We start from the raw sequence: 13,370 nt of genomic DNA on the forward strand, positions 1-13,370 counted from the left end.
ACGCCACAAAACCAATTATTTAACTGTTCTTCCTGTTTCTCAATGTAAGTAGTTCGTGTGATTGCGCCTGAACCAGCAAGCGATTGACTCCAGGTGTGAAAGTATATAAACCGCAGTCTGAATTTTCAGGAGCTTTAGTGACTTGTCATTGACTGTCACTTTAACCGAACGCTATTGTGATGTTTTACAGACCGCTGGAAAGCTCCGCGTCGACTTGGTTTTTGCCGAGCATGTCGGTTAAGTTGGGTTTTATCGAGTGCTTTTTGAGTGTGCATAATAGAAACTGGGCTGCAGTGTTGCAATTCTCGAGGTTCTGCTTGCCACTCGTAATATACATATTAAGTCAGTTGCTCTGAAAGCGCACGCGTCGTTAAAGAAATTCTCAGGTCACACATAACGTGAGAGAATTAATTAAAGTTGGTGGTATCAATTGCTGCACACGTTTTTTTTTTCCTGCACGCTGTTCTCTTCTGACGTTATGTCATTGGCGAAATCAGATTTTATTAGCCAGAGGATTACGACAGTTGATTTTGTAATCGACGTAAGGTTACGGTACTCGATTGCGAGACTTGATGCTCGGAGTTATCAATTTCTGAAAGATCGAGCCAACTCTGTTGCATGTCGCAACGCCATGCAATTGACAATCTATACGACGCGAACGGTCTTAGTCAACTCCCCCATTTGCAAAAGCTTCGACGAGCCGACATCTAAACAAATCGGCGTTATTATCAAAACGCGGAAGTCGTGAAGCGCGCCGGCTTCGCCTTGGCATGGATTAGGTTCCTTGGTCGCGTGTGTTTCGCGCCTTGCCTTCGTCGTCTTGCGGAAGAGTTGGCTGGCAGACCCACCCTATAGCGCGAGGTATTTCATTTGGTTAAGCATGTATTCAAATGGTGTGCGTGCGGCTGTACTCAAACGCGAGGTATATCTAGCCCCTTTGTAGCACACGCGTATAATGGCCCCCTTTGATTTATCGTAAAGCCTTGATGGGGAGGGGGGCAGGCAGAACACAATAGCGAGAGAACGGACAACGGCGCTACTCGTAACTGAATTTATCTATGAAAATAATAATAATAAATTCTTTCTGTTGCGAGTAACGCAGTTTTGTCCGCCCGCTTCCTATCGTGTTCTGTTTGGCGCCAGACAATTGACACAGTCAATTTGTACCAACTAGCTCAAACGTCACTTCTTTTTCAGTATATGACGTTTTTCTTTTCTTTGTCGTTTTTTTTTCATTTACTTCAGGAAGCTGCTCTTTCATAATTAAGCATATTTTATTGGTTATAAGTGTTTCGCGCCAGGGTAACAATCACTTGCTCAACTCCATTTGTAAGAAAAGCCCATCCCTGCTCGACTAGACGCGGATGCGGTTCATTCGGGCTGACGAGGAGGCGCGAAATGCAGCATGTCGCATCTCGACGCCAGATGCGTTGGCCGCGCCTCGCGCTGTGGCGAGGGTAACCTGGCAGAGGGTGGTAACCTCGTAGAGTGATGACGTCACGTGCGTCGCCTAGCAACGCCTCTCACCAGCTGTGCGAGGCGTTGCTAGGCAACGCGTGGGGACGTCATCGCCAGGCACAGTTTTTTGTTCTGACTACGCGGCCTAACCAAGAGCTTAAACAGCTCCGCTGTTAAAAGCTGTCGCCTTTGTAAACTCAGCACAGGACTCTGTGCCCATTCTCACCACACAGACACAGGTAAACGAATTTCTCGTATCTCGTTAACCACGTGTGAACTCTTGCTGAAACGCACAGCGTCGGTACAAGAACGTTTCTGCATTCCGCCCCTATAGTAGGGCAGCTGCCGTGACCGGGATCCGGACCCACTACCTCTTGATCAGTAGCTGAACGCCATAGCTACTGAAATATAGCTGAAATCCCAATGCACGTATCACTTTCTAGGCTTGTGAGGCTGGATGTCTACAGACCTCAGTGTGCAACTGTATACGTTCGATGGGCAGCTTCGAACGAAGCGATATCATCGGTGTTTTTCTTCTTTTCTTTCTTTTTTTCGGTTTGCTACCCTACCAGCGTAGGGTAGCAAACCGGTCGTGCGTCAACTTGATTTCTCCGCCTTCCCTTCTCTTTCTCTCTCTGGAAGGCACAATGAGCTCAAATGGTGAGCGCTGCCCGCAGTCTACATAGTGTCTGCAGGGGCAATCAATCTGAAGCCTGCGAGGGTGATAACAAGCCAGCCCGTCCCCTTTCATCGCCGCTGCGTTGCGAAGAAGAAGAAGAAAAAAAGCCGCAGAAGTGCCATTAAAAGATATTGGTGGCCCTAATGTGCATTTACGCCCGGCCAAGCTTGGCTTCAGAGGCAAAGTATGTACCCGCGATAGTGATCGCCGAAATAGATACCCCGACTTGCTTCACATCGCTTTTCTTTGCTACGTGCGCACACGCTCAAGCCGAACTTATGCTTAAGAGGAAGAAGAGCCGGCCTCTTGCCAATTACCGATTCACCACGCAGGCCGCCTCTCCTATATACCCAATCGGCTTCCACTTCGCGTGACTTCGCGGGATTTGTACGTGGTCTGGCATGTGAGCTCATAATTGGGCACAGAACGCGATGTATATATGACGACATTGAATGCGCGCTATTCGATTGGCAACGCTATATGATCTATCCCTCATACCGTTTGGAAGGAAAGTCAATGCGTCGCGTACCTGATAGTCAGGTGACAACGCTGTTGCACAGCGTTTGCCTGCCCACTTTGACGTTAGAGGAAACGCCGAGTAACTGCGGTTGGCGTTAACCTTGGTTAAGTGAGTAACCGCCGTTATGTTTAACCGCGGTTAGCGGCACCCGTGTAACTACCCAGATCCCATTCTCTCGGGACGGCGTCAGAGCTCTTGTCTCGCACATCAGTTCGCGAACCCAAGTCGCTTGTTGGACACACCACAACTGTACGTCCCCATTTTCGGCATTGACCCGCACTATGTCTATAGTGTACACGCTGAGGGCATCGTTCATCGGTTGAAACTTCGTGTAGCCTACTTCATAAGTTTATGTTCAAGATCGGGTAACTCGATCAGTTCGCCTCCGTGCACCGAGTACAAGCTCTATACTTAATGACATTGATCTCTTGCAATAGCTATATCACCCCGTGACGTGGTTGACTGCAAAGACCCTACTCGATGTACGAAGACAAATACAGACTGGTGATTTCAGAGGAGCCTGGGATAGAAACGGGGACGCAATTGGAGCCGCGAAGGCCCAGTCGGTTTACTTGCACTGTAGTCACGACTTACAGACATCATTTGACCTTTTAATATCTGAGGGTGATTTATTTATCTGTTGCTCGCTTTTATACAATTCCTTAAATGATTTTCTCCCTTTTCAAGGCATTTCAATCATTCCATCTGAAATAGCCAGCCTGGCATAATATAGCAGGGATGCCATTTTCAGCTTTCATTAAACTTTTAACAGCGAAGCTGTTTAAGCCAGCCGTAATTTGTGGTTCGTATCAACAAACTTGAAAAAATAAAAGAAAATAAACTTTCTTGCCAAGGCGGGATTCGAACGTACCCCCGGTCCCAAGGCGAACGTCATAATCACTAGGCTATACAGCCACGCTTGCATTTATGCGAACTATATGATTGCGTTTGAGCGTCGTCATCTTCGTCCACAGCTGGCGCACTCGCACGCTCGTGCTCTGCGAGGGGAAGAGGTCTTGCGAGCTATGCGAGTGAGGTATATGTGAGCTTTTCGCACGTCTCGGGCTTACGGCCGTCACTGCGCTATGCAACGCGCAGTGACGGCCGTAAGTCCGAGACGTGCGAGAAGAAATTATCATCATCATGAGTAATAAGATGAAGAGTTCGCGCGCCTTTCCGTAAGATGCTGGGCTAAGATCGCCCAGCTTCGCTGTTTCAAGCGTTGCGCGGCCGAGTGCAAGGTTAAGCGTTTTTGTTTTTTTTTTTTCCTCTCTGACCCAATCATCGCCGTTTAACATAGCAAGCTCTGAGAGCAGTGCTGCAGCCCGACAACCATTAGTTTTCGTTTTCTTTCTCGACCTGGCGTGAAGGCGCACAGCACAGTGGCCAGCTTCACCTCAGTGCTCCGCACGGTCGGCCCGACACGATTCTTACGTGCGCAGCGACCTGCAGTCTGGAACATCCAGTCGGAGTGCGTCGACAAAACCCTCGGCGGGCCCTGAGAGATCGTGGGAAGCGCCGGCGTGCTGCTCCGCTTTATTTTCCTTTTTCCTCCTGCTTTGATCTCCGTGTGCAGCGGCGCGCTCCCACGCGGAAAGAATTTGTCGCGTTTCGCTTCGCCGACGCAATTTTCTCGCTGTGGGCAGACAGATGGACACTCGCGCGCAGGCTTCTACCCCCGAGCGTCTCTTTGCGATTAACTCGCCGATTGACAGCCGGATCCGGATGACCGTGCTTTCAGTGGCTTTCAGTGCCAGCGACACTAGACTATTCGTGACTATTTATTTAACTGCATAAGGTGTCCCAGCTAAAGTGTACCGAGGTACAGAAATAAAGTTGATATGGCTTGTACGAAGAGCTCGCTTCAGTTTCCCAATTACGATGAGCCCGCTGGAGCTAAAGGTATCAAAGTTCGTTGATAAAGTTTTGTTAATTAGGACTAATTACCACGTATCACCCGTCACCCCGTTGTCGCTACCACTGACGACATGTCCCCGAAGGAACCGTCGTTTTATTTCTAAAACGACAGGTTTTAAATATTAATGTCTTCGTAGAAACAACACCCGGTACAGCAGCCGGCCTCAGGCCAAGCCGGCTGTTCGGTATGCGATACAATACGCCGCCTTTAAGAATTTGAGGTATATACAATGGAAGTTGAATATGTGGTTACGGTGCTTACGCAACGCACCTACACGAAGTATTTTCGAGTGTCGTTAGTAGCCGCCTATTTTCAGACAACTACTACATTTAGCGCACAGATATTGCACAGGACCGTACGAGCTAGGAAAAATGCCATACGCACATTCCTTTGCTTTATTTATTAATTTTTACCGTCAGGAATGTGTTATTAAGAGCACACGTCAAACAATTCACGAGGTACTTGGAACCCATAGTCTTTATTTTTTGTATTTTTTAGAGACCCGCGCAGCCCAGAAACGAAAGCAAAATTTAATGACTTCTCTAGCTTAGGTAAGAGAAAGTCAAAATATCAAATACTTCGAATTCCTTTGAAATACTACGCAAAGAATTATCGCGTTAAAGTGATTTTCAGTGGCTAAATGTAAACGTGAGTGTGAAAGAGGGCAGCAAAGATATATTTAGGTCACAGAAAAGCAATATAAACTCTTATTGCCCTGTAACAACGCGCAGAAGCATTATGTAGGTCGCGTCAGTGACACACGCTCATGCGAAATCTGTAGGAAAAGCTGCGGTTGTCCTGGCCTCATACGCAGCAGGGTGACAAATTGCCACAAACAGAAATTACGATCGCCAAATTCCGCAAGAAGTATTTGAAAACCGCCAGACATGTGAGGTCGAAACACATGCTCCCCTTATCTATAAATTCCAAATCACAGATGAGAAAGGAATTTGGAGAAAATAGGCCTGACGGTTGGACAGTTCTATTTGTTTCTTGACGTGTTGCAACTGTGGAACAAACATCTCTAATTAAAGCAGCTGGCCGACTTCCACTTAAGTCATTGGCTTCGGCTACAACGTGTATCTAAAATGGTCAACTGGTCTGCATACGATCGAGACAAGATAAATATGGCCCGACAAACAGCGCCAGCAGCAGGACTGTTTTCTGACTATATCAGCGCTTTCGTTTGCTTGATGGAACAAAACAAGGGACGTGGGACGCAACGGCGCTTTAACTATATTCTCTCTTGTCAACTCTTGCTTTATTTTTATTTTTTTTTACTCTTGACACCATACCGAAACTCAATCATTTCATTAGGCCTCAAGTTTTTCAGAACTCGTATTCACGATTCGGTTCGTGTGCAAGACGTGTCCTTAAGAACTCGCGCTGGCTGTTGGTGGAAACGACCGCGTTTCTTGCTAGAACGCCAAAGCAACGACAAAAAGCATATTATGCGCACGAAAGGCCTGTTGGAGCCGGCCCCAGAGTTTTCGCTACAGAGGCTTCCACCTATACCAGGGGCTTGAAGCATATCCTAGACAAAGATGACGTGCCCGCAGACATCACGTTCTTCCAACGAGAGCATTCTGGCGTCGTCGTGACGCCCGCTGACCTGTAAGTGCGCGTCATCACCACGCTTAAAAACACCTTGCGAGTGTAGTAACGAGCGTTTTGTGTCCGCCCGCAATATAGTAGAGTAAGTTTTCTTACGAACCGATGGAAATATATATCGAGCTCTATTTGGGCCTTAACGCGCTTGCTAGAACTGTCCCTACGACATTTTAGTACAAAGAGATCGCCTACAATAGCGCCGAAAGCACGTAAAGAAGGGCTTTAAGAAAAGAGCGACCTACCTCTTCATGTTGTTTTAGAACTAGCGAATAACACTCAAAAGAAGACAGTACTAATCGATAGGTAACGTTACATTAAGAGCGGCCGCAAGCCACGTGCTACACGTAAGAGGAGAAGTTGCATCAGCGGTAATGGTGCCTGTTCCCGCGGCGCATATCTCTAGAAGACATGCTCTTATATGCATATGAAAGCGCGTTCGCCAAATGTTGCACCACTGTCGCGAAAGCGCACTTTAGTCACAAAGGACGAAGGCAAAGTCACGTAGACCAGCGGCATATGCTGCACCAGAGCATGCGGTGGTGCATTTGGAAACTAAGTCACGTCGCACTGGCAAATTGAAAGAGTCGGATGTTTAACCTGATTTTAGTAAACGCTTGCGCCATTTATTAAGTGCACATACGCGCAGGTGCAGTCCTAGTCAATGGATTCGAAGTAACTGTTCACGTGTTTGAACCTGTCATCTAGCCTAACCGCAGCCTCTCCAGAACTTTTCATTATTGTGTTGTTAGTGTTTGTCTTGTAACGTGTGTGTGTGTGTGTTTTCATTTTCTTCGTGATACACCGATTTCTTCGGTTAGTGTTTTGCCATTGTGTTATAGACATTTGTCAGTGTTCTGTACTTTATTATCTTTTTGTCTTTGTTGTCTTTCGTACCTATAATTTTAGTAAAACCGGCCCTGTCTGTGCCAAACATACCATGCTTTATATTTAATAAATAAGAAGAAAGCCTCTGAGATTGAGAACAATGATATGTTCAGTCCCCTGAGCTTCGGAACGCTGCCACTGAGACCTTGTCATTCGCGAATTCGTTTCGTAACTTCTGGTAAATATTGCACATTACCAACCTGTAGGCTATTGCTTATTGTATGAAGTTGCCTTGTCCGACTGAATCTAAATTCGCGTATGGCCGCCATTGCAATTACCGCCGCAAATGCTGCGCTAAGCGAGCCCCTCTTTTCGACGACCACGAGTATATGGTTCTTCAGCAGCCGTCATCGAGGCAGGATTGTGTGCACAAACCTCCTAAAACCTTCAGACGCCCCAAAGCGCTCGCCTTTCAGCATGTGCGTCTCAAAAAAGTAGTTAGTGTTCGGTGATGAACGCATTCTTTGCACCGGCACATTTGTCTCGGTGGTGAAAGTATGACCACCAACCATTGACCAACAACTACCAACCACCGATCGCATGAACGGGCGAAAGAGCCATTTGCTTTAAAGAAGACGGGAACATAAATAGTAAGAGGGGCGCGACTAATGTGCATACCTTCCATCCACTCTGTGTAACATAGACTCAACAAAGTAGGAGTCGATACGCGGTCAGCACTGTGTTTGCGGCTGACATTAGGTTAGGAAAGACATGCCCAGCCTTGCAGAGAAAGAAAGACCGACTGGAAAGTACTGACAGGCCTTATGTAAATCATGCCAAGTTCGCAGAATGGTACATGGGCGTAGTTTGAAAAGTTTCCTTTCCTTTCTGGGGTTTGACGTGCCAAAACCAGTTCTGATTATGAGGCACGCCGTAGTGGAGGGCTCCGGATTAATTTTGACCACCTGAGGTTCTTTAACGTGCACTACAACACAAACACGCGGGCGTTTTTGCATTTCGCCACCATCGAAATGCGGCCGCCGCGGCCGGGATTTTGAAAAAAGTTTCCTTTACCTGCGCTCGATTTTATTTGGTGCAGACAGTGCGTAGAATCAGTCAGTGATTAAATGAGCATGAACGCTTTCTGACCGCTGGAAAGCTATCTAACGTTTCGTTACAGGGCCACGATTACAAGTATACTCCAAAATTCGCATACTTTATTAGTTGTGTTAGAAATTAAGAACGACGAAGTGCGTCATGGTCGAAGCATGGCATATCATTATTACAGCGGTGCGTGAGTCAGCCATTGATTACCATGCACCAAAAACATTCTGTAGAACCTATTTCGCGATGACTCTTGAGATTAATGCGATTAGCATTCAAGCAATATATCGACACACCGCACTGCTGAAAACATCTTTGCTTAGAACATGTAGTGGGGGAAGCATAGACAAAGAATGGCAATCGCATTGAAAGGAATTGTCATGTCTAAACAGTTATCTTTCGCAATTATCCGCATGCATGTACGTCTCTGATTGACCGATTGGCGCTTCCTTCCCTTGAGCATGTGCAGATAAGCTTTGGGCCTTCCTCCTTTCCCGCCTTACTGCGACTTTTCACTTGCCAGTCGGCGTTTGTGTTGTCCTGTTCGTTCCTATTCCTATTCGCAAGGACTGGTCGAGACAATTGGAGGGAGTTTTCGCGAAGGGAAGGTAGCTGGGCCTCCTCGTACCGCTGCTTTACGACATTTAGTTGCTTCTATCCTTGTCTTTAAATATTCTTGCGGCAAAGCGCTGCCTGAGTGGTTTTTTTTTTTTTTTTTACGACTAGTGTATAATCCGGAACCTCGAAAGTGCCTGGTGAGGGGCCCCTTTGATGAAAAATAGCGGAGCTTACCCTACGTTGGTGAAAATGTGCTCATTTGTGTGAAAGTTCCCGTGTGTAGAGTGTATCACTGTCTCGGCACGCGCGCGGATAGGCACGTAACTACGACAGAGCAAGATTGCCAAAGTGCGTGCTGGTGCCAGAGGACAGCGCGTCCTTGAATTGTGTTTATGCTAGTAACACGCGTGAGCTTCAGCAAAGCGACTGCTGTGCAACCACTCAACACCTGTGACTAGAACGACGTGCGGTTCCGGGAAAGTATGACTCGGCAAACTCGGGCACGGGTTAACTCGAGTCACATAAAACGGACGGAGCCCCGAACAGCCGCATTCATGCACGCGACCCTGAGCACGAATGTGTAACGATGGTTTCGCGAAGCCTGTTTTGGTTTCACCGGGGGGTATACGGCTGTTTGCAAAATGATTAGTGGTGATGGGTAGCTTAGCACCGAAGATAAATGTGGCACTGGTGCGCGGTGGATGACGCCAGGGACGCCTACCAATATTTGCATAACTGCGTGTCGCAACAATACTACGCTATAGAGATTTCTGCCTCGGTTGCGATGAGCTCGAGTACGCACTTACACGGTCGCGCACTGCTGCTTTCGCGGCAAGATTCTTCCGCTCCGAGGGAACCAATTAACATTTCTTTCTGACATTCTTCCTTTCCTTTTCCCTTTTACTCGGTACATTAGCGCCACGCGCGTTATAGAACGCGGAAACTGAAATGCACTTCTCGAGTAAATGAGTCGTGACGATGCGCGCCAATGTATCGATTACACCGTGCGCACGTCGTTATACTGCACATTCGCAATAAGAGTTATAGGGGGTTATTCGGGCTTACCTGACTGCAGGAGCGCTCATAGTTAGTCCACATTGTGGTTCCGTCTACTGAACACGCGATCACGTCATTCAGTGGTACAGTGGTTCTCAACTGCATGCTGCTTCCTCCAAGCTGGTTGATGTTTAAGTTAGGAATGCTAGTCTTGTGACATATACACAATTTTGCCGTCTCGCTCGTCTAGGTTGCATGGGGCGTTTTCCTTTGAGTAATCCTTGTACAGAACCTGTATGGTGACGCGACACAGAAATGAACGCGCCGTCACTCTGGAAATCAGCCTGTTTTATTTCTAGCGGCATCTCTCACAAGGGTTTTCCTTGTATAACTGGGCTGCATCCCGCTCTCATTCCTCCTATATATCGCTTTTACGTGAACAGCTTTGCTGAAGACTCATGGGTGTTAATAATTCAACCATATGTGGCCCGCGAAGATGCAGATTTTAGTAAGAAGCTGTAGCCGCACCAGTAAATTCTATTTGCCTAGTACGAACGCACACACACGCACACGCAGACACGCGTGCGCGCGCGCACAGGCATGCAGGCTTCTACCAAAACCAGTAGGCAGGCTAGTACAAAAGATAAGCGGTTGAAAAAGTAAGTGATAAAAAAAGCATATAGGAAAGATGACGAGGTATACCATCCGGCATTTAGACGAGGGAGGCTTCGGTGGAAGGACGATTAGTGTAATGGCCTTTAAGTGGTCTTCTCGTATATATATACGCGTATATGTGCATGCCTTTCCTCAGTCGTGCACGTTTCCTGGACGTTTCCCCGACTCGGTGCTGGCATGCGTGTCAAGAGGAGTGAACAAACTGAGTCGCCTTATAGATCACGGGGGAAATTACAGAGGTGTACTAACATTCCACCCAAAAGGAGCTCTGACGATTCGCGCTCACCGACCTTTGGCACAGCGCAGCGCTTACACCGGTGAGGACTATATAGTTAGAAACGACTGCCGTGCGGTGTTGCCCGAGCGCCGTGAGTCACGTGTATGGGAACGCTCGTATTCCGCAGCCACCGAACTTACGTCCCTTAGCCACCGAACCGAACTTGTGCACTCTAAGCCTCTGCCGGCGTCTCGGTGTCGCGAATGAGTCTTTGTAAGACATCGTGTCATGTCGTACACTTCTTTTCTATAGCGCGAACGTGTTCATCTGACATGTTCAGTGCTGTGATCCGTTTCGTGAGTTCGGAGCAGTGCTTACATACGGGAGCAGCTCACCTAAGGTGACAGGACTTTCCAGAACAGGCGATTACGAGAAGAAGCAGAATAAGAGTTTGCGGAGAACTACCTAAAGGAAATGCTTTAGTGCCACAGCGGTATCCGGTTCCCCAGCAAGGATGACTACGAAGACAGCGACAAGGAGGGCACGATGACAGCAGTTATAACGGCACGACGACGACACTATATGCCCACATGTCGCGGACCTGGTATGGAATCCTTGGCAACGACACATAGAGTTTTAAAGCGACGCTTCCATTGGCTAATCGCCTCATTTAGCTTGGACGTCTGTCCGGATAAGCGAACTGGGCCAATATCGGAGACAAGTGTAGTCTAGTGCGGTGACTTTGTAGGCTTGAATGTGGTGACATTGTCGGACTGACCCTGTCAGTGCCAGGAGGCGTGAGTCTGCACGTGCAAGTGCGACAAGTTTTTTTTTCTTTTTTTTTTTTTTAGTCCTATCATGTCGCGATTTACAAGGAAGGTGCAGTAGTTGCATTGTTAACGCGGCTACCAATATAGATAGAGCTACTGTGAACGGTTAAGGCCTAAAACAGAACTAAAACAACAATAAAAGCGAGACAGCCTTTATGTGTATGACAGTGCAACCGAAAACAAAAGATAAATATGCCCAACTTAGCTGTCAGGCAATATAAAAATAAAATGGGCTGTATTGATTGTTATCCAGCAGGCAAACTAAAGACTGGACATTTAGCTGTCCCGACTGGGTCAAGTCGGGACTCAAAAGTCAGAACTGTCCAGCTTTATTTGGCACGACTGGCAACCCAATATAGAGCTAACCAAGAAATGTCCCTAGAAGCCTATCTCGCCAGGCCTACTGGGAAGCTATCGCTCGACTTTGACAGTCATCCTCTGATGTCTCTCTCTCTCTCTTCTGATGGTATGGATTTATTTTCTGTTATCCGCAATTTCTTCTGCATACCAAGAAAACAAGATGACGATGATAATGATGGTAATGATTATGATGATACGTGCTGCAGACTTTTTGAAGGCTGGATGTGAAATTAATTTTTACAACCGTACCTGTACCATGCACAGGTGTCGCTGTACAGCTGAATTTATTCGAAGCCTATACACATCATGCTGCAGAAATGAAATTCATTTGATTTGCCCATGCCCTATGCGCTAGCTACAGTAAAGATTCCCTTAATTGTCGACCGTGTTCTGAGATTGCCAACAAGTTCATGCATCATTCTCCGGAACAATACACTATAACTGTGCCTTACGCCATGGAAGCGGGTTTACAATTATCCCACAGCTGCAGAAAGTTGTGCGTAGAACGCAGTGGACGGCGTAGAGGCGACCATTCGAAAGAGTATTTAGAAAAATAAAACAAACAAACAAAGCACGCTGCACATCTGCTACGCACTTAGTTTAAGGCCAGCTCGCGCGGCCATTGTTTTTCCAGTTTCTATATAAATTCCAGGCAGGAGTTGGTACCCAACACCGCGGGAAGTGAAGTTATATACGTATAAACAGTATATTGAAACAACAAAGCGCATGCTTACGTCAGTCAAACGTCCGTCACCTTTTACCCCGAGGAAACGGGTCGGTATGCGACGCAGGCTTGGAAAGAGAAAAGGAAAAAAAAATAAAAACTGTGACGATCATTAAAGTTGTCCTTGTATTGAGCATGGGTGGAAAATATTTGCGGTCCTGGCGACTATACTCTTTCATTAAGCGGTCATGACGCTTGCATGTATTCCGTTACGTTGTATTCTTGTTCCTCTTTTTGCGTCGTTAGGAAAAAAAATGTATGTAGTCCGCAACGGATGAAACGCGACGGTCCTTGGGCGGCGCGGCCTTGGACCCATTCTGCGCCGCGTGATGTTCTCAGAAACATTTCGCTTATGGATACTATTGCGCGAGAGGCATGAGGGTTCATGCGTTGCCCTCATGTTTTTACCATCGCCCGAAGCATCACACGCTTTCGCTGTACTTTGGGTCGCGCGCTTGGATAATCCCTTTTTCAATCCTTGCCGGCTGCCGCACTTGCCGTGCGAACGGCAAGAAGTCTTTACGTGGTGGGGTGCCCAAACTTGCAACTCTCTATTTTTTTCCCCAAATGCCAGTCAATTAATTCATTGCAAATAATTCATATTATCATTACTCTATACATCTGTATAAACTTCATATTCTACTAACCAAAGTTATCTCGAAGCCACTTGTTAAGGTTAACCTAATTTTAATGTTTAGTCAACAGGGCTCCCGTGTGGAAGGCAAAACATATATTTTTTTATAACCTTTATGCACAGTTTCTTGCGTCGGCGTTCAGTTGTATTTTCCGGTAGTATTAATCCTTCCCGACTATATAGAATACATCTATGTTGTTCCATGATCGCGCTCACGATCACAGTGTGCACAGAGGCGTTCGCACAAACTACCGTCCTACT

At 47.0% G+C, this 13,370-nt stretch overlaps 1 protein-coding gene across 1 annotated transcript in view; it reads left to right on the top strand.

Annotated features, from left to right (window-relative positions):
• Nucleotides 1-13,370, top strand: part of LOC119441948 (uncharacterized) — a 184,762-nt gene that overhangs the window by 34,924 nt on the left and 136,468 nt on the right.

The sequence above is a fragment of the Dermacentor silvarum genome, chromosome 2 (assembly GCF_013339745.2).
Source record: "Dermacentor silvarum isolate Dsil-2018 chromosome 2, BIME_Dsil_1.4, whole genome shotgun sequence".
Lineage (NCBI taxonomy): Eukaryota > Metazoa > Arthropoda > Arachnida > Ixodida > Ixodidae > Dermacentor > Dermacentor silvarum.